The 27,985-nt window shown below is 39.2% G+C and overlaps 1 protein-coding gene across 11 annotated transcripts in view; it reads left to right on the forward strand.

Moving 5' to 3' along the window:
• Nucleotides 1-27,985, forward strand: part of ptprsa (protein tyrosine phosphatase receptor type Sa) — a 217,252-nt gene that overhangs the window by 32,068 nt on the left and 157,199 nt on the right. For 10 of the 11 annotated variants that reach the window (XM_072389314.1, XM_072389304.1, XM_072389308.1 and 7 more), the window contains exons 2-3: nucleotides 10,293-10,377; nucleotides 24,404-24,502. The gene's annotated coding sequence lies outside the window, so the exon portion shown is untranslated. The remainder of the gene's footprint in view (nucleotides 1-10,292; nucleotides 10,378-24,403; nucleotides 24,503-27,985) is intronic. The other variant, XM_072389305.1, reaches the window with a different exon arrangement.

A 27,985-nucleotide genomic window follows, 5' to 3' on the forward strand; every position in this document is an offset into this window, starting at 1 on the left:
GTGCCAGCACTCAGTGTCTCCAGGTGAACTTTTTGCCGCTATAACATAACGATCCCTGTTTGAGAAAAACTGCCTACTGGGAATAGGGAAGCAAAGGTGTGGTTAAAAAAGAAAAGAAACATTTTTTCCACACAATTATACTATGACAGTTAGGACCTCATCCTCCCATTCCTACTCTGTATTTTTTGGTCCACTGACTGAATAAGGGGGAAAATGTTTGCTCTTGGCTACACATTCAAGGTTGTAGCTGCAGTCAGCAAGGTGTGCCAAGTATCACATCTGTATGCTGCAATCGATGACCTGCCTACTGGAGAACCGGGATCAATGACGCCCTCCCTGTTCACGCTGTAGGCTTCTGTTGTTGTTGTTTTTTCTCAGGGATATGTGCAGATCTACTTTTCTTTTGCTTAGCCTAGGAAGTGAGATAAGTTGCAGCATTATTCAAGGAAGACAGATGGAGACAGATAAGTACACTACGTTTTATTTGTTTATTAAGTGCAGGCTGTCCACCATGCCTTTTTATTTTCGTTGATTTTAAATAAGCTGGGAGCTTCTAATTCCCCTTCTTCCTCCAAGGTCTTTTGGCAAACACAGAGCTCTACTGGAGAGAGGGGTTGTGGGATCACCATCTTCCCCCTCTCAATCCTAATTCTGCTGCCCAGCACGGTCGGATAAAGAGGCCACCGGCACAGCCTCCAGTGTTTCAATTCTGATTAATCCTCTGATTAGGTTAATCCAGCAATGCTTCATGGTTGGAAGCCAACCCCCTCTGGAAAAAAAAGTTTTATTTTTTTCTCCCCTTCAGGCTCTCATTGGGTCTCTCTATGATAATCTGCAGTCCAAGGTTAAAGGTGTTGCTCTTCATCACACGCCCCATTTTACATGAAAGTGTTTTGAACTAGACTTCACATTAGGGCTGTGTTTCCTCTTCCAATCTGCTCTGTCCCTTGCTTTATGTTTTGGTAGAGGCTCCACAAGACAAACACCCTTTTAAACCTAAGTTCGATCACAGCTCTGCTTATTGTTTAAGGGGACAGAAGTTAATGAAAGTCAGGTATATGAGAATGCTTTACAACATGCCACTGTAAGATACAATGGGAGCCATTTCCTGATTTATCACCAGAGTTGGAGCCATGAATAGAAGATGTTAATGAAGGTCAAATGACAAACGCTTTCGCTTGGTTCATAGTATGATTAAGTCTATTAAATGGCCCCCACCAGCACACATACTCTCTTACACACATATTTTTAAGCCCTTTTCTGCTTAATGATTGGAGGACTTTTACTTCATACTGCGTCTCCTGTTCTGTCGGATAATGCCTTTGTATAGTTTCTGCTTAATTAGCCTTTTTGGTCTCACCCCATTTCTTAAACACAAAATAAATAGGATGTGATGTGCATATATGCATGCCTCCCAGGCAATCCTCTAATGTATTTAATAGTCTATTTATTTTTGATAATCAAGCATTAGAGATTGGTGGTAATCCTGTTTTTTCTTCTTTTTTGTGGCTTACTGCCTTTTTTTATCAGGACAAATGGATTAGTTTGGTTTATTAATTGATTTTAGGTTATTTGAATGAATATGTTTTTTAGACCGTTCACTTTCTGCAAAATATTTTATGGAAAAAAAGACGACTTTTGGTTTGATAGTTGGACACTTATTTATCAGGCTATTTGAGACATTGCTCAGGAGTGCTGTGGCTCATTGTTAGTGAGTTTATTCATCATCAGTCATTCTGATTCTGATGTGGAATCTATGGAAAAAAATTACACAATTTCCATATTTCATTGTCCTGTTATACCTAATCTACATCTGTTTTTCTTCATGGGAGATTGTAGGGATTATCATTGAAGTTCAAACATGTCTAACATCAACAACATGTAAGCCAGGTTAATATGCCTTGGGTGGTAATAATTCTAAAATATGTCATTTTCATGATGTTTGAAATGTGTTTGTGTTTATCTTAAAGAATAGGATGGCTGGAAGGTTTTCTTTGAAGATGCAGGGTTTGCATTTTTTTGCTTCTGGGTTAGATGATGTCACATGCACTGACTCACTCTGAGTGAGCCAGTCAGACTTCAACATGTGGACACTTTGACTTGACACATAGCTGCAGGTAGAACCAGCAGCCAGTCCAGCCTGTGACCTCACAGTTCTGTGATATTCTTCTGACATCCTGCTTCCTCTCCTGGATGAAGTGCCCAGGGCAACAAGCATCACTTCTCAGCAGTATCGTGGCACAACTCTGGCTGGATGTGATCACTTGTAACCACACTGTTTCAAGTTACGTTGGACACCAACCTAAATGGGTTTAAATTTTTAATTTGTGCAGAAGAACAGAGATTGCATCTTGGGAGGATAACATGTCTTTAATTTATTTAAGAACCCCACAGAGAGAAAGTTATTTTGGAGACAGAGAGCTGGAAAGGAAGCATCTGGCTTTTATTTTTTCCTTATTATGTTTCTTTTTTTTTTCTCTGCTCAGGGGGCTTGCAGGTAGACTCCACTCAGAAATGACCTTCTCTCTGATGTGGCGGAACATGAGGATGAACATTCTATTTATGTTCCAGTCCTCAGGAAAAACTGTTGAGTGCAGACATTTTTATCTTCCATCCAAAGGAACAATAAAGGTCTTTGAATAATTAATTTGAATCCTGATTTTTTTATTTTTAAATCCTTTTACATTTCACCACAGCAAAGTGACCACCCCACAGTTTGTCTCATCTCAAATTACCCTTCCGTTTGAAGACATAGATCACTGTGGAGTGCAATAAAGAGTGGTCAAACACGTCACCTTCACCTGTGTAGAATAAAAGCTTAGTTATCTTAAATCAAGCTGGGTCTGATTAGCGCCAAGAGGTGTGTCAGGTCTTCTGTTTTGTGGAGCAAAAACAAACGTGCATGCAACAATCTGCAGTAATTTATTAAAATCACTATCAAAGCTGCTACTCATCCACTGTGTTGAGTGTGCATCTGGGACTGGGGTAAAAGGGGCAGGGGCCACAAAAGCTGGTGGTGGCATACTATCATGGAGTTCATCCTTAATGAGTGTGGATTAGCAGGGATGATCCGGGCTTTGCAAAACCCCTGGTCCACGGCTCGGGTGTGTTGTGCGGTTGTGTTTACGTGTGTATCCGTGCATGTGTGCGGTGATTTGAGGTGACATCGCAGTATAATTCAAAATCATTTTGGAAAAGTAAAATGCACTGCTTGACCACATACGTGTAGGTGTGTTTGTGTTTCTGTGTATGTGTGTCTTTTCCTCTGCCGACCAACCACCATACAGTGTGTCAGCCGCTCGCTCCCTCCGTCCCTCCCTCGCAAATGAGAGTTAAGAACTGATTAATAATTGCAACGATTTACTTATTCATTCGGTTAATAGCAAGCTGTTGCTGAAAATCTTTTATTATTATTTTTTTGTTATTAAATATTTGCATCTCCAAAAGTATGAACTGCAAATCTGAATTAGAGGCTGGATCCATTGTGTATTTTTTTTCCCTTTTGTTGATAAGACTGCTCTTTCAGACGTGAATTTTTGTAGTGAGTTCCTGATCACAGCCGCAGCTAAGAGAGAGGTTCAGGGAGGCATGTGACCAGAGCATCAACAGTTTGAATTTGTATGCTGGAAATTCTGTCACGTCTGTGTGCAGGGGCATGTGAAGGAGTGAAACTCCTCACTTCAAGTGCTACAAGTGATGAGTTTCCCTTGTACTATGCGTTTTAACTCGTGAGGCCACATAAAGGCCAGCAAGTAGAGGAGTGTGTGCCGAAAAGTTACTCAGAAAAAAGGTGTATAACTGTGTATGTGTGTAGCAGAGCAATAAAGAAAAAATGAATACATTCTCAGCAAATCTCATCCCTTACATCAAATTGAATTAAAAAAGCATTGTATTGGACCATGTTGCACTGTTCACTGATGTGGAGAGTTATGTTCTTGTCCCTAAAGGATTTGGTTTCACACTGAAGCTTTGGCTTTAGTAAATGTAATGACTGATGCCCTAGATTTGCCTACAAGGTCAAGTTAACAAGCTGACATTTCAGACACCCCCTCAGTTTACGACAACTATCTCTTTGCAGCCAATGGCTAATCTACAGATTTGCTGCAACCACATACAGACGTTATACTGATATGTTTGCTGTCAGAATGAAATATGGGCCATTGTCACAAAACAGAAAAGCCATTCTTTTATTAAACCCCGGACCTTTACTATCATATATACAAATACAGTCCGGCCACTGCAATGTCCAAGATGGATATCAGATAGTCAGGTTCTAATTTGAGTAGCAGCCATAAACATGTGGCCTCGGAGATGATTTATGATAATTAATCCACTGCATCCAGTTCCCACTCTCACCCTCTACCAGTTCACCACATGCATAATACCTACTCACAACCTCCCCACCCCTCCCAAGCCATTCAAGCTTGGGAACACAGCTGTGACCACCTCGGCTTCTTTCCAACCCAATGTCACCAGCGCTTCTATTGAAGGACACTGTTGAGGATTTAGTCTGTCTCTGTCACTCTCCCCCATTTAAACCTATGCACCTTCACAATGGAACACACACTCTACATTATCATGTCCATCATTTCATGAACCATTAACAAGCATCCCTACAATAACATTATTTATGGAGACGTTAATATTAATATCGACCTGTGCGCTGTCAGGTGAGCTGATTTACTGAGTTCTGGAATGCCGAGCCATGTAGAGGTGGCAGGTGGACTAATTGAATATAAGTCACTGCATGCCAATAGACATCCAGTTGCCCATGACTAAGTCCACTCATATATACACACAAAAAAAAGATAAAATGACTTGAATGCGTGAACTCTCTCTCAACTCAAGTAAACGCCAAGAACGACTGAGCAGAGGTTCATCTCATAGACTTTTTAAGCAATGTTACATGGCAGTTATAATGACAAGGAATCTTCTGCATGCATGTAAGTATAATGGACTTTGTTATACTTAACTGCTCAAAACAGGTTCTGCTAATCAAACTTAAGTTAGAGTAGCTCATTGCTTGAGTGTTTTATTTGAAAACTGCCTTGTTTGTGTGTGTGGAAGATCTCTGAAGGAACACAGAGGTATAAGGTCAGTTAGCAGCTGGAGATAATTATTAGGTTGCAGGGTGAACATTTTTAAAGGGATAGTTTTGGTGTGTTATTTGAAGTTTACCAGTTGTACTAAATTTGACTTTGAAACAGGCTAACCCAAAACCCAACCTATATGAATACTAACAACTTATAAATATCTCACATAGTGATCTTTTAAGTAAAGTCTGGACTATAAAACAAGCCATTGCAGGCAGTTCAGGAGCTGTGTCTTCTGTGAGAGAGATTAATCAGTTGGTATGAACTTTGGGCTTTGTAACTTTGCAGACCCTCTACATGCACAAAAGAGCAACTGAATACTCCTAAGTGAAAGAGAAAACCCACAAAGCAAAATTATGACCTCTTTAAACTGAACAATGGGGAAGAGACATTGATTCGGACCACTTACCCCAACCTTTATATGGATGTTTATGAATAGGTGTTTTTCATTGTTATGAGACACCTTTGCCTCTTAATTTATGCTGTTGAAGCCTAAGGACACGAGTACAACACGTAACTTCAGGAACTGAAGCATAACAAAAAATCAAATGAAGGCTACCAGCAAGACATGTAGACATGCAGTCATTTGTGTCTGTCAAAATGCTACCTGGAGCAGAAGTAAAGTTCAGTGACTATGTTATTATCAAGCAAATCATTTATTTCTCAGAGCCTAAAATAGATGTGAATAGTTTTCAATTGTAAGTAATTTCCACAACGATCAGTTTTCCTTTTTCTATAATTTAGCCAATTCTTCCAGTGAATCAGGTAGAGACTTATTCAAGCACAAAATATTTGGAAAGTTTGCATAGCTGTTGACAGCTACATATTGTAACCACTGAAAGATTCATTCCCATGACATTCGTAGCACATTTAATTTGTACACATTTAAAAGGACACTTAGAGCTACTGGGACAGCTTTTTTTTTAAAACCCACGGTAAAAAAAATGTCCCAATAATGTACAGTCAAAAAAGTAGCTTGAGTGAATATCTTTTTATACATGCAGTCCTTGATATGAATGAGAAGATGTTTCTTGTTACCAAACATCATTTATTAGATAAATAATTCACAATTGTATGTTTTGGCTCTGACTTTTGTGATGTCTCTCTGTCAACAGCCCATCTTTTTATAAAAAAACAACTTGCTTCAATATTGCATTATTCTAAGGATTAATACAATTAACATTGGAGTCCATCTGCAGTGGTAAGCAATTCTATGCAAGTGTGTTCTGTGGAGAAATTCCCAGAGATGTATACAGTGACGCTAAGCTCCTTCTTCCCTCTTTTTTGTTTTCTGATCGTATTTCTCAGCTTGTCTTTCCTCTCTAGTCCAATCCTTCCTTCTCCTGGCTCTTTCTCTCTTCTTCACCCTCAACGTATATCCTCATTCTTAGTTTTCTTACTTGATTTTCTGTCCCCCTGTCTTCTCATCTGCCCCATCATGTTTACCCGTCATTTCCTCACTGTTTTCCATTTGCGTCTTGCTCAACTCTCTTGACTTCTGCTTTCCTCCTTTGTTCTCTATACTTACCTGCTCTTGTCCATCACTGTCTGCTCTCTTAACTCTAAGCTAGTCATCCACCTCCTTCTTATTTCTCCGTTCATTTTTCTCACTTAAACACATCCCACCCTATATTGATTACCTGAGCTTAACATTTCGTTTCTCCTTTTCATTTACGCCTCCTCCGTACTCTCCTTTCACACCCATTCTTTTCCCAAGTTTGTGGTGAAGATCTATTTTCTACATCGAGAACAATAGAAAGTGAGGAGGTGGGTGAGTGACAGTAAAGTGAGGACATTTAAACCTCTTTACCTATTTTTTTGCCTGTTTTTTTACTTTTAAAGTCACAAATCTATTGATTGTTGCACATGGAAGCTCAGCCTTGTGCTTTCTCACTCTTATGCTTTCATTTTTATTTCATAATATTTACTCAAGGGATCTCAGTCTAACATTCCTCATCTGAACGTACCCTGTGTTGACACATTGCTGGAGAGAAACGACATAGGTTTGTTTCAGATCATGCATGTTTTCATTTCCCAATTTGCCTTGCACCATGATGCTCGGCCATCTGTCTCAGCACGGTGACTAAAATCAATGCCAATATGTGGCAGGGTCATGAGAAAACAAACCAGAGTTGCTTTCCACATGAGTGGACAAAGAATAACTGAAACCATCCTTGATAGTGAAAAAAAAAAAGATACGCTCACTGAGATTGATCACCATGCTTTCACCTGCAAGCTAATGGGATGACACCTATCTTAGATGTTGGTGTAAATGTGGTTTAGCTTCAATGCTATTTGGCTAGTGCTTCATTCCGGCTGATTAATGGCGATTTGCCCAGCTAAGGGAGTGTCTCATACAATGGAGGAAGCGGTAGTGCAGCAGCGTGTGTGCAGTGAATAAATGCTGTACATTAAACAAATTCCCCGCGCTTGTCTTGGCAGCGAGCATGTTGTAGTATGACAGAATTCAGAATTTTTTTCTTCAACAGTATGTCTCTCTGATGCATGCCTGCATCCGTGAGCAGCTACACGTGCAGTGTGTGCTTTATTTGCCACCATACAGACTAAATAATTCTTGAATTGCTTCCCTCTTACACAAATGCACCTCCAATATCCATCTTTCTCTGTGCAACAGACAGTATATCAGGAGATCCTCCTGCAGCCAGCTTGTTAGTTGACACTGATTAGCCAGTGAGGACCAGTCTGACCCTTGTGTCCTGTCTAAATAAAAGGTTGTGTTGACGATCAGAGACTGAGGTAATTATGTCCACAGAAGAAGCAATAGGAGACTTTCTACTGGCTTTACCCAGATCACAACATAGCAGGTGAAGATGAGAAAGGTTCATCACATCAGCTGAAGAGAGAGTGGAGTGAGCAGAAATTTGTTTTCCGGGATCAAACACTTTTTCTTGTTACAACACAGCATGAAATTGTTTTATTAAGATCTAGATTTAAAATGACATTTGAAGAACAAGAGCTATTTTTTTCCGAAAAGTTTTGTACTTTGAATTGGCAGGTTAAGTTATTATTTATTGTCACACCTGATTACATAAATCTCCAGATTTTATCTAATTAAAGAAGCAGAGCACAGAAGAGAGCAGCAGTCAAATCAATATTCATCAAATCTCTATTGCGGATGATGATGTCATATAATGCTGCAACTGTTAACTGGTCATTTAATAGCCCAGCAATTGAAAGTTAATCATCAATTATTTTATAATGTCAGAAATTTATTCTGGTTCCAAATGAAATAATTTTAGATTTTTCTCTTTTTTTCTGATGTTTTAATATCTAAATTATCAATAAAGAAATAATCATAAGCTTAATGTTGACCATAGCTCTACTATCATGTTACAGACACTGCATTTACAGTTGGCACTGGCACTCTATCTGCATTATCATTGTATGTAGGTATGCACAGCTTACATAACTAATGTATTTTCCACTCAGTTCTCTCTGAACATCAAAAAAACAAACTGAATTATCTAAACATCCAAATCGATTAACTTCACTCAAATGGTGTCAGGTCATGATAGGGTCACTTTCTTAGCAGGGACATTGTGGGAGGAGAAGAATTTGCCCTGTTTCCAGTTATCAGTTTGTAAATCCTCTCCGTTCTCTTCTTCTTGTGTCTTTGTCCCTCCCACCTGATACACAAGCAGAGGCGGTGATAAAGAAGCACAAGGTGAGAGGAGTCAAGGCAACAGGCGTTTCATAAAATGAGACATCCTTTCTTAGCTGTCGCTTTAAACAGAGTGAGGAGTACATGTGGCAGAGCTGTAGCCATCCATTTTGTTTGTTATAGTATAATATGGTATAGCTTACTATTCTATGTTTCTGGCAATTCGGCATAATGCTGTGTAATGCACCACGTCCCTTTCATATGGCTAGTCTTTTCTTCTCTAAGGATATTCTTGAGGAATCTACGTATTGTTTAAGATGTTGAGCTGAGATTGATTACTAAGCCAAAGGCTACAGGATGAAGGAAAGAGGACAGAGGGAGACAAAAAAAGACAAAGATCTTCTGTCAGGCTGTACACCAGAACTATGGAGGATTGAAAATACCAAGAAGATAGACTTTAATCGACAGAATTGTCTCACATAGACAAGAAATAGCCTACTCTCAGTATCACTTGACATCACAGTATATCCTCTTTCGTTTCACTTCACTCCACTTTTAAAACCCTGGCAAAATAAATATACCCACATAGCGTCTCATGGGTGTCAAGTAAAAGCAATGTGACACGCATATTGGTCTTTGCTTATTAGTTAGAACAGACTGAATCTTATTCCCCACAGAAATAGGTTGGAGTGGAGGTAATGTCAGACTAAAGATGGAAACAGACTATAACAAGCTGACAGTTCTGCCACTTATCAAGAAGTAAACTTGTTGCAAAACTCTAAACTCTGCTTTTTTGAGAACACATAGGAGCCTCTGTGTCCTATCAAAGCCATCGTGCACCCACTTTGCACATTAGCAATCATATTTATATTGTTATCTTGAAGAAGTCTTGGGGCACAGGATGATGAGCTCCACTGACCTTCGCTGGAGATAAGCTTCCTCAGCTTTTCAGTGTAATTTTCCTTGCTGCAGACAAATCTGAGTGTATTGACTGAAACATTTTAGATCTTCAGATGTATAGAAACCCACACAAGCACATGTACTATTACATGTACAAACAGACAAAACTACATTACCATAAAGAGTACCTAAATAATATTTAAGGTACATAGAAAATCTTCATTTATTCCTGCATATATATATATATATATTTTTATAGAAATCACAAACTCATTCATCCACACACGGATGATCATGAAAACATGTATCAACCATGCCCACGAATGAACACACCCACACAGAAACATGCACCCACAGATTCTTACCAGGCTCATTAGAGATGTGAAGGAGAAAATTAGCAAAAAAAGGAAAGAAATAAAGCCAGGAGGGATTTAATGCAGATTCAAAGCTCACAGCTCTCAGGCAATCAACAGCAAGCCTCCTCCTCACCCGAGAACTGTTGTCCTGTGGTCACAAAGGGCAAAGAAGAGAAAGAGACAGAAATTCATCTCAGCAGTTATCGAATTCCCCCTCCTCCTACTTGATGAGAATTCATTTGGTAGCCCTTTTCATTAATGTTTCTCTTTTATTTTTCCCTCTTTTTCTCCCTCCCTGCCACTTTTCTGTCTACTTTAAAGGTACGAGTGAGTGAGCAAGAAGAAGAAGAAGCCAGTAGAGCGGCAGAAGATATGAGGCTAAAGAGGTTTTGAAAACAACCCAGTGGTAAGTAAGCCAACAAATCTTTTGCACAGCACATGGCCAAAAGTGTCCAGAAGAACTCGATTCCACGTTGTTGGCCACAAATTCATATTTTCTTATTTCTCAGGTCTCTGAATTACTTTTGGCTTTGTTTCCCCTACATTTCTGTTTGACCCCTACGTTTCTGTAGTATTGTCTACATTTGGTTATAAAAATCTGGAGGTAACAGTTTACCAGAATCCCATTTAAGTATGTTCTTTTACATTCACATTGAGCCACTACAATTAGCACTTTACAGTTTCCTGAAGCTCCGTTGCTTTTCAATGCAAACTGTTAACTTTGTTAATAAGCACCCATTATCCATGCATGATAAATTTTTTTGCTGTCGCTAATGGACACTCACACGAAACAGAGCAACAGATTAACTAAAACTAGAAAAAAAATTTACATATATAGTGTGCATCCTGAGGCTTCTTGCAAAAAAAAGCTGGTCAGTCAAACAATTCAGTGTTTAATCACCCAAATAATTGCTGTCTGTACATTTTGCAAGTGTCTATTCAAACAACTTTGGAAAAATGCAACCACGAAACAGTGTACAAGTTTATTCAAGTTTGGTTCAAATTTAATTTCAGGTCCATTTTCTATGCTTTTTGTTCCCGATCATGACAATGATGTAGCATAAAGTAAACCATCATCTTTGTTCACACATTCTTGTCTCACTGTGTCAAACCCATCCATCCAAATTGACAGCTTAGCTCAGGCTAAGAGAGAGAGTGATCATCTACCTGTCACAGCAGGCACGCTCTGAGAAGCTCTCCCTGCATTTCTTTCATTCAACAAACATGGAAAATGGATGATTTTCAGATCTGGAAGCTGTCGCGTGTCAGTTTAGACGTATAATTTGCCCAGTTGTCTGGCTTTTTTCAAGCTCATCCAAATTCTGTTTTCCGCCCTGGTACATATGACAAAGAGTCTAATTCTTTTTAAATAGTTATCTGCAAGTATTCTACCTAAAACAGTTTCTTTTTCCCCACAGTATCCACCGTTTGAAGTCCTCTGGAGATTTGAAGCCTCTTGGTTTCATTTAATTAAAATGAAGCACTGCTTTTAGTTGTAATTGTTTTCAAATTTATATATGTATTTATTTATTCCTTTTTTGGGGGGAAAACACATTAAAATCTCAATTTTTTTAGATAATAATACAGTACATTTAGCAAATACACATGGTGACAATGAAAGTACCTGTATAAGCAAGATTAACTATATAAACAATGCTTGGTAAAAACTAATTAAATTACTATTACTCATCTCAATCATTCATTAATGCTTACTTTCTGAGTAAGCCACAAGTCTCTGACCAGTGGTAAATGTAAGCTAAACTACAATATGAATGGATAAAACACATGCATAAACAAATACTTCTGTGCTAATTTACTCTCAGTTAACAAATTTAATCATTGTTTTTTTTCAAACTGAGTATTTTTTAAATAAATATTTCTTAAATAGTAAATACTTATCAATTGCGGAGTTTAATCCCGCCATTATTGGTATAATAATCTTATTCATTTCATTTTATCCAATCATATTGTGGATATATGTACACCTCATGTCTGGGTAGGAACATATTATTCATCCGAATATCACAGCATTAGGTCAAAATTAGATTTCTTCAATGTGTTATGAAACATCCTCATCTCTACAGCTCCAGTCAAGTGGGTGGTTTAATTTTGATCTGAAATATCTACTGTAGTTGACTCCATTGCCGTGACATACGCTGCACACCATATCATCATTTCCATATCATCTCTTGATTATTAGCACTGCTGGCAGAGTAGCAGACATGCACAAACTTTGAATGAATGTGAGCAAATGAGTGTCAGAGCAGATGCAAGTCTAGACATTGCCTCTTCGTGTGCGTGCAGCCCCTTGCTTCAAATCATCGAAGGCCACCAGCCTCATATTAAGAGTATAACCAGGCAAATTGTGCCACTATAATAGCGAGGCCTTGGTGACCTGCTTTGTGTGATTGTCTGAATTGTGGAGAGACAAGATAGGCCATCTGGACCCCTTTACGTATGGACTCAACAAGCTGGAAATGTAGAATGTTCAGAGGAAAGTTTAAGATTCATCAATTGCTTTTATGGCCTGAGAGTTTGTCATTTACACATCAGCACAGGAGTATTGGGAAATAATTAAAAAGTTTTTTTTTAAATTCGTATTCATAAATTTGTGTTAATTGCTAAATGTATTAATCTGTTGGTTCAACTGAAGGTTTGCTCTTACACACAAGGCACCACATGTCTGATTGTTGAAGATGCTCCACTGAGCATGTGCATGTTAAATGTTTTCATGGCTTTCTTTGGGTAGATACTAACACCTCTTAACATAATCAATGAATTTTCAAAACACACTGCCTTCACTGTCATTTTACTCAGTTTTTCTAAGTCAAGTTTGAAATTAAATGCATTAAAAGGATCGAGAAAATTTTTGGTTCTGGAAAGATTACCTCTAACTCACAAAGTAGATTAAATTGAATGAATCAACAGAAAACACTGTATATTAAACCCCAAAAAGGAATCCGATTAGTCTGCAAGACTATGATGTTTCTCTGATGAGAGAATCACGTTGTATGACAACCTATTGTTTTCATGACATCACTAAAAGCAGTGAAATGCCATCATTAACCATCTCTTAACAACCAGTTAGCTGTAGCATCACAAGCATTATTCTTTTCTTGTTCTTCGGAAAACAAAATTGACTCGCAGCACTTAATATGATGAGCTTATAAGGGAATTTAAAAGTTGGTATGTTCAGGGTAACTGAATAAGAAGAGGCAGTATCCACTAAGTCGTAATTTATGCTTCGATGCTTAAATTGCTACGACGTAGCTACGACGTGGACGTTGACCCCTCCGCCGTAGCCTGACGTGCACCTCCAAACAATTCTAATTACACGTCGCGTAGATGCGGGCCGTAAGGGCTGTGATTGGTCTGCTCAGAATGTAATTTCTGTCAGTTGCCTTTTCCGGTCTTAATGGTTGTATACGGCGAAGAAGCTCGTTGACTTTGGAAATTATCTAAAGTGCATGTGTTCATCCAGGTTGTAAATTCACAGCAGTGAATTCACAACCAGTGTTGTAAAGTCATCCGTTCCAGCCTCAGCCAGTTGTACTGATCACCCCCGCGAATGTCTTCTCTGTCACCTGCGCTTCAACGTTTGCAATTTAAGCAGTTGTTCTTCAATATTGATAAGTTACAACTGCAAATACAGCTGCTCCACCTCGGTTGCCATTGTTTACTGTTGTTAACTGTGACCGGAAGAAAAAGCAAGGATTCAGCTATAACCCCTGAAAGCACACAAACATACAGCCACATCTCCCTACCGGCATGGTGCTTTGCAGAGCAACGTGTTCCCTCGACGCAGAACTTCGAATGCTCAATGACGACGTCACGTTGACATTGTCGACGCTCTGCAAGAGCATAAATGAAGCGTATAAATGAAGCTTTACCCTGCACACCACTGGTAACACCAAGAGAACAGTCACAAATTGCTCAGAACAAAGAATAATTAGAAACACAAATTTTCTTATAAAACTACAATGATGTGTGCTGAATATTCGAGTATAACTAGATGAAAGATTAAAAAAAATAAAACTTTTACACATTTTTGTCAAAAATAACACAAGATGATATCTGCCAAAATGATACTTACCATTCATTTGCATGTTATCACACATAATTATGCATGTCACCACAAAAAAGCAATGGTTGATTAGTGCTATACTTGAAGTTCAACAACAGCTTTGCTGGCTGAACTGCTTCAGGCATATACCAGACAAACCCACCATTAAGCCTGAGAGAGAAGCATTACAGGTGTACTGATAAAAAGTCAGTGTTAGCTTACCAGCAGGTTTAATTTGCAACTTTTATTGTGCCTTAAAATGCGACATCAATCTCAGAAGGAAATAAGCCTCTAATTGGGAAAAATGTCAATAACATTTGTTTGACAGGTGCTTGCTATAAAAGTCTTCAGTTTGATTGAGTTAGAATAGAAACATGGCTTGTAGGGGTCGCTAATGGAGCTTGTGGCTGATTTTTCAGATTAAAATTGCCCAGTGAGTGTGATAAAAGCATTTTCCCTGATTGGGATTATTGATTTAACACCCCGACCTGATGTGTGTTGTGCTTAAATGCTGCCCTTTGACACCTGTTTGGGTTAGACTTTCATCTGTTGTTTCAAGACCGTGAGAGAGGGAGAGGTACTATTCCCTGAGTATACCTGACTTAGACAAATGCTTAAGACCTTCGCACCACTGTCTGAGCTTTAAAGACAATTTCTACAGGAAAGAGAGTAGCAGCTCTTAAGTGGCTCCTAGGACGTTAGCAGGACAATTAAACAAAGCTCTGCTAATCTTTATGGCTGGCGTCAAGAGGTACCCTGTTCTCTCAGAGCAGTGTTCTCTGTAACATGGCACCAGGAGTCTGACAGGCTGGATAATGTGCCCTGCGAGCAGCCAGCCCCCTCACAACAGTGATGCATGTACCACACACTTGCTGTACTAGCAACAAACCTAATCTAAATCATAAAGAAGAAGACAAAAAAACAACACAGAAATAAATTAGCATTATTCAATTATATACGCTCCATTTATCTGCAGCTACATTTAAAGAAATGTAAATTGACTTCAAGTTCTGAGGTAATGAATGTGATCACACCAGCGTATGCTATTTCATGGTATTTGGGAACGAAAGATGTTTGGCCGAGAATACTTTTTTTTCTGAGATAATGTGCAGTGTGAATCATGTTAAAGGTGCTCTTTTTTGTTTTATGTTTTGAATGAAGACATTTTAATTTTTTTTTTACAGCAATCACTGAAAGTGGCTGAATGAGGTCAGGCCACCTGTTATGCTGAGTTCAAGCTCAACATTATTTTCATACTTTGGCTGAGGCCTTCAGACACCCAAAACTTCAACACTGAAATCCCACCAGTGGTTTTTTTAAAGCTGTCTTTCCAAACTTTAGTGAAGCTGATGGATGAAATTTGCTGATGTGGACTAATGTTACAGAAAAGAATGAAAAAATGTATATTTTTAAAAGGGGTAGAGAGATGCTATCTTAGATCTATTAAAGCAGTCATTGCTATGTTGCCCTAGGACTTAGGGCCTAATCCAGAGGAGTGAAAGTGCATGGTTCTGTTGCTCTGGCTTGCCAGACCTACTTAGGTTCTGGTTGAGCGCACAGTGCTGTGTGGGCGAATCTATTCTGTCCTGGGCAGGGCACAGCATAAACATTGCCCAGGGAATGTAGGCAGGCATGCAGGCAGTCAAGCGGACAAGAGCAAAACTATAAGGGTGGTTGCCTTTAATTTCCTTTCTACTGACTCCTCTCAACTGTCCAGGGCCTGAGAGCAAGAGAGAGGAAAGCAGAGTGTGCATGTGAGTGGAAATTACCTGTAGTATTATCTTTTTTCCCAGGCTTCACCGAAGCATGCTCTGATCCACCCTCTCCCTCACACTTACTCAGATACACACTCACTCTCTTTTATGGTGAATCTGCCTTGACAGCCATGGAGCAACGACTCATTTACTCTCTTGCTGTCTTTAAGTGATCTGCGTTTTCTCCATGGCACTGTGGGGCTCTAACCTCTTGACCTTGCGTGTAAACAGAGTACCACTGCTCCCCCATCCCTTACCCAGCCACCACCATCCCCCTGCTTTCACAACCAAATAAGGAAGTTCGAGCCACTGAGAGTCAGCAAATCGGTCAGCCAACCCACTGAGGTGGCCATTAAGAAGTCAACAAGCCAGTGAGGAGGTTGGTAGAAAACCACCTCTGGCATCACTCATCACTTCTAGCCTTTCTGATTCTACCCACTTGTCCTTGGTGTAGAAATGCACCGTATTCACAAACACTCACAAAAGAGCCCACAGCCATGCACAAGGCACCACGTGTACAGTGACCTAAAAGCATTAAAGCCACTCAAATACAGTATAATGAGTACAATGACAGACACTGAAAGGAACACACACACACAGTGAAAGAAACATGCACGCAGTGCACATAGAAAATTCACTCGGCATAGATAGAAGAGAATATTGATGGGACACCACGCATGCAGGCAACATGTGCACAAATCATGACACAAAAACACCCCTTTTCACAATATAAATTATTCAGTGTGGATGTGGCAAGGCCTCTAAAGGCCCATTCCTATTGTTGGTGAAGGAATTGAACTTTTCAGCAGACTTCTTGGTCTGAACACATGGCTGTCAAATGCATGCATCATTGATAACTTTAATATCTTTCCGAACTGTAAGGAGCGTTTCAGACCTGATGGCGTGTATCAAAATCTTAACTGGATGCAGATTACTTGGTGCACACTTACGTCATGCTGTTGGGACGGCAAACCCAAACATCAGTGTACAGATAAGAGTGAAGGACACAGCAGCGAGACAAACAACCCCCAGCCCTCCCTCCTCACCAAACCCTTTACTCCACATCACCCAAGGTCTCCAAAGGATGTCTCTATCCCAGCCAGGACTCCAGCAACCACCATCTTTCGTTGTACTCATGTATAATGATGATAAAGAAGATTTGATTTGACTGATTGATTTGGTGCAGGATGTTCAAGGAGCAGCAGTAGAGTTCAAAACAAAGATAACACGCCATGATGCGTTCAGGGTCCCTGCTGTAGTAGTCCTACTACTGACAGCTATTCTGTGAACAAGCTGGGACCCAGTAGGATTCTTGTATTAGTTAGTAAAAGAAGGAATCAAAAACAATCAACTTGCTGGGTGAATCTATCTAATCTGTTAACGGTTCCATGTACAACTCAGAATACAACAGAGACCAGTGTAAACTCCACAAAGCGAGCTTTACTTAATATTATATCTTTGTCCAATAAGTCAGTGTTAGTTAATGACTTCATAATTTCACACAATCTAGATTTTCTTTTTCTGACAGAAACATGGTCAACAGAAAGCACAAGTATTACTGTTCTTAATGAAACAGCACCCCCAAATTTTAGTTTTATGGATAAATGCCGAAATAGGAGGAAAGATGGGGGAGAAGCTGCCTTTTTTAAAGATACATTCCAGTGTAAAGAAATCTCATTTGGTGATTTAACTTCTTTTGAATATCTTAGTTTTACTTTAAAGGGTGTTTCTAAAATTCTATTCTTAATCATTTACAGATCTCCAGGATACTGTGCAATAATCCTGTGTGGATTATTGATGAATTTTCTGAATTATTGTCTGTTATCTCGGCTGATTTTAACCATTTTATCTTAACCGGGGATTAAACATTCACATAGATAATATGACGGATGGTAATGCCAAATAAATTTCTTCTGTGCTGGACATGTTTGGTTTGTGGCAACATGTAACAGAACCGACCCACCTTCGAGGTCACACTCTGGACCTGGTCATTTCTAAAGGTGTTGATATTTTTTATCTGTTGTGGTTATTGATTTGGCTTTGTCTGACCATTTTTGTATTTTATTTGATTTATTGATCACTCAGAATGTTCAAACCACCAGCTTCTCAGTTAAGAAGAGGTACATTAATGAAAAAACTAATGGCCAGTTTAGGGAGGCCATAGCTATGTTAGCAGCAATGAGCGCAGAGTCGGTTGACGAACTGCTGGATCATTTCAATTTAAGAATTTTGAATGTAATGGAAGCTGTTGCACCGATAAGAATCAAGAACACCTTGAGCAAACAGAAAACACCATGGAGAAACATCACTACGGTCAAAAAACTGAAAAGAGAATGCAGGAAAGCTGAACCTAAGTGGAGGAAAACAAAGCTTCAGATTCACTATGAGCTGTACAAACAAAACCTGCGTATTTACAACAATGAGCTGTGCAAGGCCAAACAGCTGCATTTATCTGAAATGATAAATAAGAATGCCAACAATTCTCGAACTCTGTTTGTTATGATTGAAAAACTCACAAATCTTCCTAAACAGTCGAACCCAGACCTCCTCCAATTAGACAAAACATTCACGCCGCACAGACAAACAAGAAAACTAATCTTTGTCTAAAACCTGGACATAACACTGATGTTATGTCACAATTCAATACTGTTGATTTAAAAATCCTAGAGGAAACATTTCGGCATCTGAAATCAACAACTTGCACTCTGGACATAATACCATCCGACTTTTTAAAAACAGTTTTTACTTCAGTAGAAAGTGGTATTATACAAATAGTTAACAGCTCACTGGCATCAGGCATTTTTCCCAAGTCACTAAAGACAGCTGCCATTAAGCCACTCCTAAAGAAGAGAACTCTAGACGCCTCTATGATGAACAACTACAGACCTGTCTCTAACCTCTCTGCAGCCCAGCAGACATACTGTATCAGTGTCTGGAGGAAATAAACACCTGGATGAGAGAGAATTTTCTACAATTAGATGAAGACAAAACTGAGATCATTCTGTTTGGTAGCAAAGAGAGGAGGGTCAGCATTGGTAAATATCTTGGGACTCGGGCCCTACTGACCAAGTTCGTAACCTTGGATTGTTAATAGACTCAGATCTGACTTTCAGCAGCCACATCAAAGCTGTCACCAAGGCAGCTTTTTACCAACTCAGAAACATCAACAGAATTAAAGAAAACTCATTCATGTGGTCATCTCCCGTAGACTCGATTACTGTGATGGTCTTTTAACTGGACTTCCCAAAAAGAGCATTAAACATCTGCAGCTCATCCAGAACGCTGCTGCTCGAGTTTTAATCAGGACTAAGAGATCTGAACGCATCACACCAGTTTTAAAATCTTTACACTGGCTTCCAGTCAGTCACAGAATAGATTTTAAAAGCCTGCTGATGGTTTACAAATCCCAGAACGGTTTAGGCCGAAAATACATCTGTGATTATGTTCAGAGAATATAAACCCAGCAGAGCTCTTAGATCCAAGGACTCAGGTCAGCTGGTCCAGTCCAGAGTCCAGACTAAACACGGAGAAGCAGCATTTAGCTGTTATGCTGCAAACAAGTGGAACAAACTGCCAGAGGAGATCAAACTTTCACCAAATGTAGACATTTTTAAATCCAGGTTAAAAACATTTCTCTTCTCACGTGTCTATGCATGAAATATACACGATATCTTTTAACTTATCTAGATTGTTGCTTGACTGCTGGGATAGGCTCCAGCCCACCCGCTACCCGATTAACGGACTGACGGTATAGAAAATGGATGGATGGATAGATTGTTGCTTGTTTTTTTTTAGCATTTTAATTCATTCTAATTATTTTATTTCTTTCTCTTTATATTATTTTATGTATTTTTAATGCTTCTTCCACTCCCCGCTGTAATGCTTTTATTTTATGTAAAGCACTTTGAATTGTTTCGTACATGAAATGTACTATACAAATAAACTTGACTTGGCTTGACTTGACCTAAACAATCAGAAAACTGTGTTTAACTTTTGCTGAAAGATTTATATAGTGCTATAACATTTTTGTACTCATCTGACCGTGAAAATACCTACAACATGCTCAAACAAGCTTTTTGATAACTATTGCTAGAACTTAAGTTTTTAGCTCTGATGATTCCTGATCACTTTTACCACATTGCCTGAGGTCAGCTATATGGCAAAATTCTATCAGATCTGTTTTCCCCGGAACATCTGTTTGGGTAAAAAAAAAAATACTGATCCAAACACAGATGTAATACTAAAGCATACAGGTCCTTCTGCAGTTAACACCATTCACTGTTAAATTAACTGTGCTCAGTCAACAATTATTGTTTTACTTCAACTAAAACCAGACTTTCATTATATATGAAAAGGTGTTAGACCATCTGAAAGCACAATAAATTTAAATTTTAAGTTGGACTAACATCCCTAAATAATGTGATCGGAGGTTGTTACTCCTGCATGCATACGTTCAAAGGGAATTAAAGTGGTCTAGGTGTTTTGCACATGCTCCAGTATCCATCCAGTACTCGAAGAAGTTAGTACATGAAGGGAGAAGTCAGTAACAACAGCGAATAACCACAAGGAATTGCATGCATCTTATGAAATGTACAGGGCTGTAAAACTCTTTAATTCATTGTTCGACATGGTAACAATTTGCCACCAGCTACACCGTCAATAAATCAGTTCCCATCCCATGCTTGTATAATGGGACAAGGACGGTAGTCTAATTAAGTCTGATTAAATGGTCTAGTCAAGCTACACTTAACTTTGCAGCTAAATGTTCTGAGTGAAACATAGTAATACAAAAACACTCCCTCTTCAGCGTGCCTACATCTTTGTCTGTCTCCTTCTGTCTGAAATCATTTGGTTTATTTAGCTGCTTTCTTTCACCAGCCTCCAAATGTCAACCAAGTTCAACAGAGCTGGAGGGAAAACACTCAGACATAGAGAGAAAGCCGGTTAGAAGAAATGCATTGGATATGAAGGAAAAACACAGGGCGGGAGATGTTGGATGTGTTTTGAAACAGAAAATTTTAAAAGTGTTAAAAAAAAAAAAAAGTAAAAATTGGTCCCCATTTACATTCCCATCCGTGCTCCTACCAGTTTACACACCAGGCTCCTATCTCTATGCTCAAACTCCTGCCTATTGCAGCACTCATTTGTGTATCGAAGTAATAAATTCATAATCTTTCCCCAAGCTCTTTGTAGATCTCTATCATTATGGGAGATAAGGGCAAACATTGTTGCACTCTAATAGCCATCAGTCTGCATCTGTTCCTGCGAGCTGTGTGTACATTTGTGCATATAGTATGTGTATGCTATTAAGACCAACCATCGCCAAAAACTCTATCTGGGCAAAATCCTCCATTTTGGCTTTGAAGAAGGAAAATAGGAGTAAAAAAAAGCATCATTACTTATCAGCAAACTGCTGATGCTACAAGGCAGCAAATGTCTCTCAGAGAGAAGAGCATTTGAAATTGAGCACTGAGCCACTTCTTCTCTTTCTTCCAGCATTGTGTGAGCCCTAAAACAACACATAACGCTTTCCGACCTGACTGACAAACATTCAGTCACAAGGAAAGTAAATATCTGAGAGGGCGAGGCAGTCTCAGAGTAACTAAACTTGTGTCAAGGGGTGGCTCTCGAGGGGAGGCAAGCGCGTGCACACGTTTTTAATTGTGTTTTCAGTAGGGTGATGAAATGTCCTCCATTTGAGCACAAGCTGGCAGTAAGTGGGCTGTCGCCTCCAGGGACAGAGTGAGCAATGGCCCACTGCTCTCGGAGGTGATTGTGCCTCAACCCCTAAGGGTGACAAAGATGAACGAAAGGGAGAAGGGAGACAATGCAGACAGAAGCAGAGTTCTTTTTATAGTCTCTTGGGGTTTTAAAATAGGATGGGAGCAAGGAAGAGTTGTCGGTATGCATGTAAATCTGGACAGGCTAAACTTTCTGTGTGTTAACAAGTTCTTAGAATTATGATGGCTGGCTTGTGGTTTAAAGTCTTGCAATGAGACATTCAATCTAGTTGGCTGATATTCTAAAAATGGCATTAAACTTTATATTTGTATTATTTCATTGACATTCCTCATGACATGGAGCATGTTTCATGACTTCATAACTTTTTATTGCACACTTAACTTCCATCTTTTGTTTTAATCATTTGTCTTCCTTGAAATGCTTTTTCTTGCACGTGAGCGCAATCTTTTTAACAACAGTGATAAGCAGATATGATGATAACATTTAGCTTTGCTTTCAAGAATAGCAATTGACAGAAGAAAGCTAATAGTTTTCAAACATGGGTCGCTGATTGTTTGGGGCATCTTCACACTCTCTATTCTGTTGCGAGATTCGGTAACATCCCTGGAGCACTTGCCACATCTTCCGCTTGCTGAATTTACATGGCATTTATGAATACGCACAAGGAAGACAAAAAAAAAAAGTACACAGGGAGAGCAGGGGAATAGAGCTCCTAGAGTGGAGGAGTCTCATTATTCTGTTATGGATTGCACACGTCAGGCAGTAAGTGCTCTTTTTATCCATCCAAAGCACTACCCTCAGTGAAATTTACCATGTTAAGGCTCACGGCACCAGGGGAATGGTGGTGAAAGCTCTGGGTTGCTGCAAAGATTTACCCCCTTGATTAAATAAGGGACTGCAGTGTGAATAAGAGGCCAAGGGAGAAATCCACGCAACATAAACATATGTTACTTTACTCACCCGTAAATTGATTACGTCTTCAACCACCCACCCACGCAAGAACACACTCACACACCTTTAACATCTCTTTATGGTGTGCTACATGTCACACTGGGTTTTAAACAAAGAGCAGAAAGGGGGCAGTGGAGGATTGCTTGTGGCTCAGGATGGCTTTCTGCCAAAACCCAGTAAAATAGGTCTTTTTAAAAGGGCTTGTTCCCATCCATTAATGCCTGCACAACTTGAAAAGTTCACACAAAATATATTGCTACTCTCCCTCCAGTTGGGTAGAATAGGCCCTTTATGCGATGCACTGTGCCTCAAAAAACAGTGGCACCCTCCAATGAATGGTTCACTCCACTGCATTTTCTTAATGCTTTCATCATACAGTACATCTTGGAACTAATTGCTTTGAGAAGGTGGTTATACTCAGCCAGTTTTCAACATTTTTCAGCTAAACAGTTGTTTCTGTGCAAAGAGACAAGTTTTTTTTCTTGCTCTGAAGCCGTAAAAACTATCATAAATCAGTCCCTTTTTCAAACTCTGGACAAAGGAGGTGTTCTGAACTAACATAATCTTCAACAAAAAAGGCTGACCTCAGTTAGCTGTAGTAACATTTTCAATGCATGCTGATCAGTGGAAGGACTCTTCCACTGTGTGTCTTTCGTGTGTTTATCCTCCCTGCTGGACATAGCAGACACCAGCTGGCAGAATTAGAATTCAAATTCGACCAGCCAATGAAAATAGGTCTTTCAGGTAAAAGCTAATGTGATTGGGTGGAATTATGTTACAAAGTGGACAGAGTTTCTATTTTAACCAATGTGGCTAATTAATAAGATGATATTTTTATAAGCAGTGGGCTGTTTTTGGTGGGTTTTTTTGTGCATTTACCTTTTATGCAAACATCTCATGGTGCGAAGATGAATATTCATGGGAATTACATTAAGACATTTAAAGTAGACAGTGAACATGTCAAAGAAAGAACAAAGAACAATTATTTTTCTAAAGTGCGCTCACAGAAAATAATATAACACACGCACAAACTGTATTTTGGTACGGAATAAATTATGATGCGTTGATGGGTATTTAACAAAAAAAAAAAACGATAATTCCGTCAATCGGAAGAAGAACTCACAGTGTTGCTGTGACCATATCAACATCCTACTAATCTGACTTCTTCTAAATGCACATACTTTTATAAATCCGGTAAATACAAAATTTGAACAACTAGACTGCTCACAACTTTGCAGTAAAAAAAAACCCACAGCCGGCGAGCTGTTCTGAGCTTCCCGTGCCGTGGCACAATTTCTCTGGATCTCCTCTTCATTCACGCCTGCAGCCCAGATTTATTACATGACAGATCAGTCACAGTTACTTGTTTCGTTACAAGCCCCATTGTGTTCTGACTTCTGGCTAAACGTACATGAACGCACCAAGCGGGTGGCTATGCGATCGAGGAGAAATCAAGAGACGGAAGTTTATGAGGCGACGTTGAACGCAGCACAGAGCTCCGTATCCAACCCACCCCCCCTTTAAGGGGAGGGAGAATGGGGGGTATTTGACTCCTGTCTCCCCACCCCCAGCTCGTATGAGGTGGATTTAGGAAGAAAGGAATCCAAACCTGGTACACGGAGATAACGAGAGACACCCATAAAGAGATCCACGTTTGGAGATCCGCGCGCGGCGGTGTCGCGCACGGATTAATATAGGGTATTTTATTTTTCTTTCTCTGAGGAGATTCGGGCTTGGAGCGTCTGATCTCGAGCGGGGAAAGGAATACAAACGCACCGAGAATAATAGGAGTATTTTAAAGTCGCTCCCCCCTCTAACAAGTGAATCTCGGGCGCTCGAGAAAGTGGAATATAGCGGTTTTTTATGCAGTCTGGGATGCAACGTTACTGTTTTTTTCTTTCTTTTCTTTTTTTTCTCCGAAGGAACTGACCTGGACAGATACACAGAATACGGATTTTAAAACTGTCCCCCATAAACCAACTCGGGGGTAGTCGCAGAAATACTTTTCTCACGCGGTTGAAGTAAGTGATTAAAACTTTTATTCTTCTTAACTGTTCTCCCATGTTCTTGAAATCAGTTTAGGGGACTAAAGATAGTTTAAGGTCAATCAAAGTGCTAAGAGTAGTTTTAGAATATAACATTCTAGTATGCTCCAATTATGTTTGCTACGTCAGTCTGATGGAGAAATCAAGAAAACGATTGCTCTACTTTTTGCTCTGTGTCTTTAATAGGAAACCTGATTTAGTCCACTTTGTCCATGCATTTACTATAAGAAGCCATTAATGTCTTACTATTTGCACTGAATAAGTTCATTTCAGTATTCGTGTTCAGGACCTCACACACCTCCATTCTTGCGTGATTTTGGCTATAAACTGCCTTTATTGCATTTAAAAACAAAGAGGGAATCAGTTTAATTCACTTGCTGTACATATTATGCATGAAAGAGTAACCATTACTAAGTGGTACACCAAAGGGTAAAAAGGATCAAATATACTGATATATATAAACTTATATTTCCATAAATAAGAACCGATAACTGTTTTTATTCAGTGCTTGATCATTGATGCTATTTTGGTGAAATGCAAAGTGCCTCTAGTACGGATTGCGGACATTTGTGTGGTGTTTGTTGCCATTGACTTGAGTTATTTTGTTGTTTATGTACAACAAGTAGCTCCCTCAGTTGATTTCTTACAATTGTGGAGGAAGTTCTTTGTCAATTTTAGACTCACCTCTTGCTATTCGAGGGTAATTATCAGCCTTGAGGGGTAACTTTTGTCTGCATGTGCAGGGATACAGCTCCAGGCTACGGCTCTCCTCCTTTTAGTTTTACAGAGGGTTGATGAACACAGGAGCTCAAATTACATTTTTTCTTGATGTTAGTAAAAAAAAAAAATAAATAAATAAATAACTTGAACTCTAAGGTCAGGTCAGCTACAGAATGGCAGCATGCAGTCAAACTGAAGGATGCATTTTGCATTCAGGAAGAAATTCTGCAGTTTACCACATGTTTTGTGCTTCTTGCACCTTGCTGAAATAGATATGTAACTTACAACAAAATACAGAATAAGTATGTATCCTGTTATTTCGTGCTGTTCTTCATTAAACAGCAGGAATTCCACGGCACTCTGTACATTTCCACATTGTAATTAAGGTTCAGGTTTTACCTATTTTGGAACTCCAGCTCATCAGTCTTGTATCCCAGTATTCAATCAGCCTGCTATCCTGTATAAATAACCCCATTTGTCTTATGATGAGAGTCACATGTTGATTGTCAGTAGCAAGAAGGAGTCTTGTCCTTCGGAGTAATTGGACAACACCTAAACCAAGAGGCTTCATGTCAAGTGTGTTTTGGATTCTCAATACTGTTTTAATTGAACAATTTATCACCCGTGATCACTGTCAAATAACTGGGCAAGAAATAGAAAAGGAAAGGAAATGCCAGGGATAAGCTTCCAGGCACAGTCAGCAAAGCGTGACCGGCGTGTCTATTAAGGCAGAATCAGGAAGGTGTGCGTTATTAGATTTACCTTTTTTTTTGTTTGTTTTCATCTACTGCAATTGATCTGAAATAACAGATCAATGCATTTGTGAGTGGCTAGCTTGTAAGTAGTGGTAATGTATAGTGGGGGGGGGGGGTGCAGTAAGAACATTTCATCCTTGAAAACTTAGTTTGTTGGACAAAACTTTTGATTTCTCCCTGGAGTACTTTTTCCTACATTTGGAGGAAAAGCTAATTGAATTGCGCCCCGGATATGATTCAAGCACTTCTCTTAAGACCCAAGTATGAAGGTCGTGGAGAAGTGTCCTCCTTTGGGTTTTCAAATTCATTTCCTTTGCAATTACTGCCCTCTAAGCTGTTTTCTTTCATTTTCCCCACCTCAACAGTAAGGTGTATACTCTCAGTTTTTTTGCCATGTGAGGGGGGGGCTGGGCTGAAAGCTAGTCACATTGTACATTTCCCTCCCTCTCTCTAACTGGTATTTGTAGTTTTTGATGTTTCCAGATTTTTAACATCAAGTGTATTGTTGACATTCAACCACTGCAGCCTACCACTGCACTAATAGATTTATGTAGAGTAGCACAAGCTAAGCTCTTGTTGCTTAAAGATGCTTTCATTATTCAAATCTTTCCAGATGGTGCACCAAAACTGAATCTGACATTTTCAAGTTTCAGTATGAGATCTCCGCCATTGCTAATGTTACATACAATCTAAGTGAATTAGTGCAAACATTAAATGCAAGTTTAGTTGCATGTTTTAACGTGATTAGCACTCTTAAAATCCCTTAATTACTTTACAAGCTTCAAAGACAGAACATGTATTTCTATTTTGTTTCATATTGTATTCCAAACAAAGGCTCCGAAAGGTTTGATAGTCATATTGTTACCAAATCAATCATCAACCTATAATTTCCCTTTTGTTCAAGGCTTTTTACACCCATTTTTACTACCTTGTGCACTGTTTATTTTTTTCTGTGCAAAATTAGCAGCGTTTTGACTGTATCGAGTGCTTTGCAATTAGTTACATTGTACTTGACGCAAAACCAATGTTAATAATAGCTCCGCTGTAGTGACTGTAATGGAAAAGGCAAAAAGAGAAATGTTTGCTATGTGGAGGCACTGTTGCACTTTACGTTAATTGTGTTTATTCATTTTAATTTGTTCGGAGTGCTAAATCAGTGCTCTTCCAGCAACATGAGGTGCAATTAGTTTGGCTGTGGAAACATGAGGCAGTGTGTCTCTTAAAGTGCCCTCCTCTCTTCTTTGTTTTGAGGATAAGCCATTCATTAAAATTCACTTTTCCTTTCTTTTCTCACCACATGACCAGACTGAGGAAAGGACGAACAGCCTTAGTGTATGGCTGTCAACATGAACATGATGGAAAGTTCATGCTAACGAAATATCTTTGCTTGTATCATCTCGTCTCTTACGTTTTGTTTGTGGCTTTAGATATATTAATAATGAACAGTTCAATATTACATTTCAGTTTAATCAATAGGGAATCTGTGCACTGGAATGGCTAAAGATGATAATTGTGTGGTGTTGCTGAAAATCTATTGCAGATTTGCTGTATTACTTGAGTTCGTCACCAGGTGGAGCCTATAAATATTTAATAACATGACGTTACAGATCTTTTATGCTTATAATGGCCATGCAAATTAGAAAAGAAGAAGAATGAGCTCTGCTGTCCAAGTAAGGAAAACAAGACACTTTGCTGGCAGTTGTGGGATTTATAAAGCAACTGGAGGCTAATGCTAATACTATACTTAGATTTTCAAAGGCTAACACGAGAAACTCATTGCCCAGCAGAGAGCAGCTGCAGCCACTTCTGCTGCTAACAAGCTCCAGGACACCTTAATGTTATTAAACTAAAGTGATGAGGTGTATCAGTGACATTCTGTGGTAGAAATAAATACTGATAGATTTCCTGAACTGATACTGTTTTTGGGAACTTAAGTTATGTTTTCAGTTTGACTAACATTCACTACAGTGAAGAAGTCACTCTA

Source organism: Leuresthes tenuis, unplaced genomic scaffold (genome assembly GCF_036924035.1).
Source record: "Leuresthes tenuis unplaced genomic scaffold, fLeuTen1.0.hap1 SCAF_7, whole genome shotgun sequence".
Lineage (NCBI taxonomy): Eukaryota > Metazoa > Chordata > Actinopteri > Atheriniformes > Atherinopsidae > Leuresthes > Leuresthes tenuis.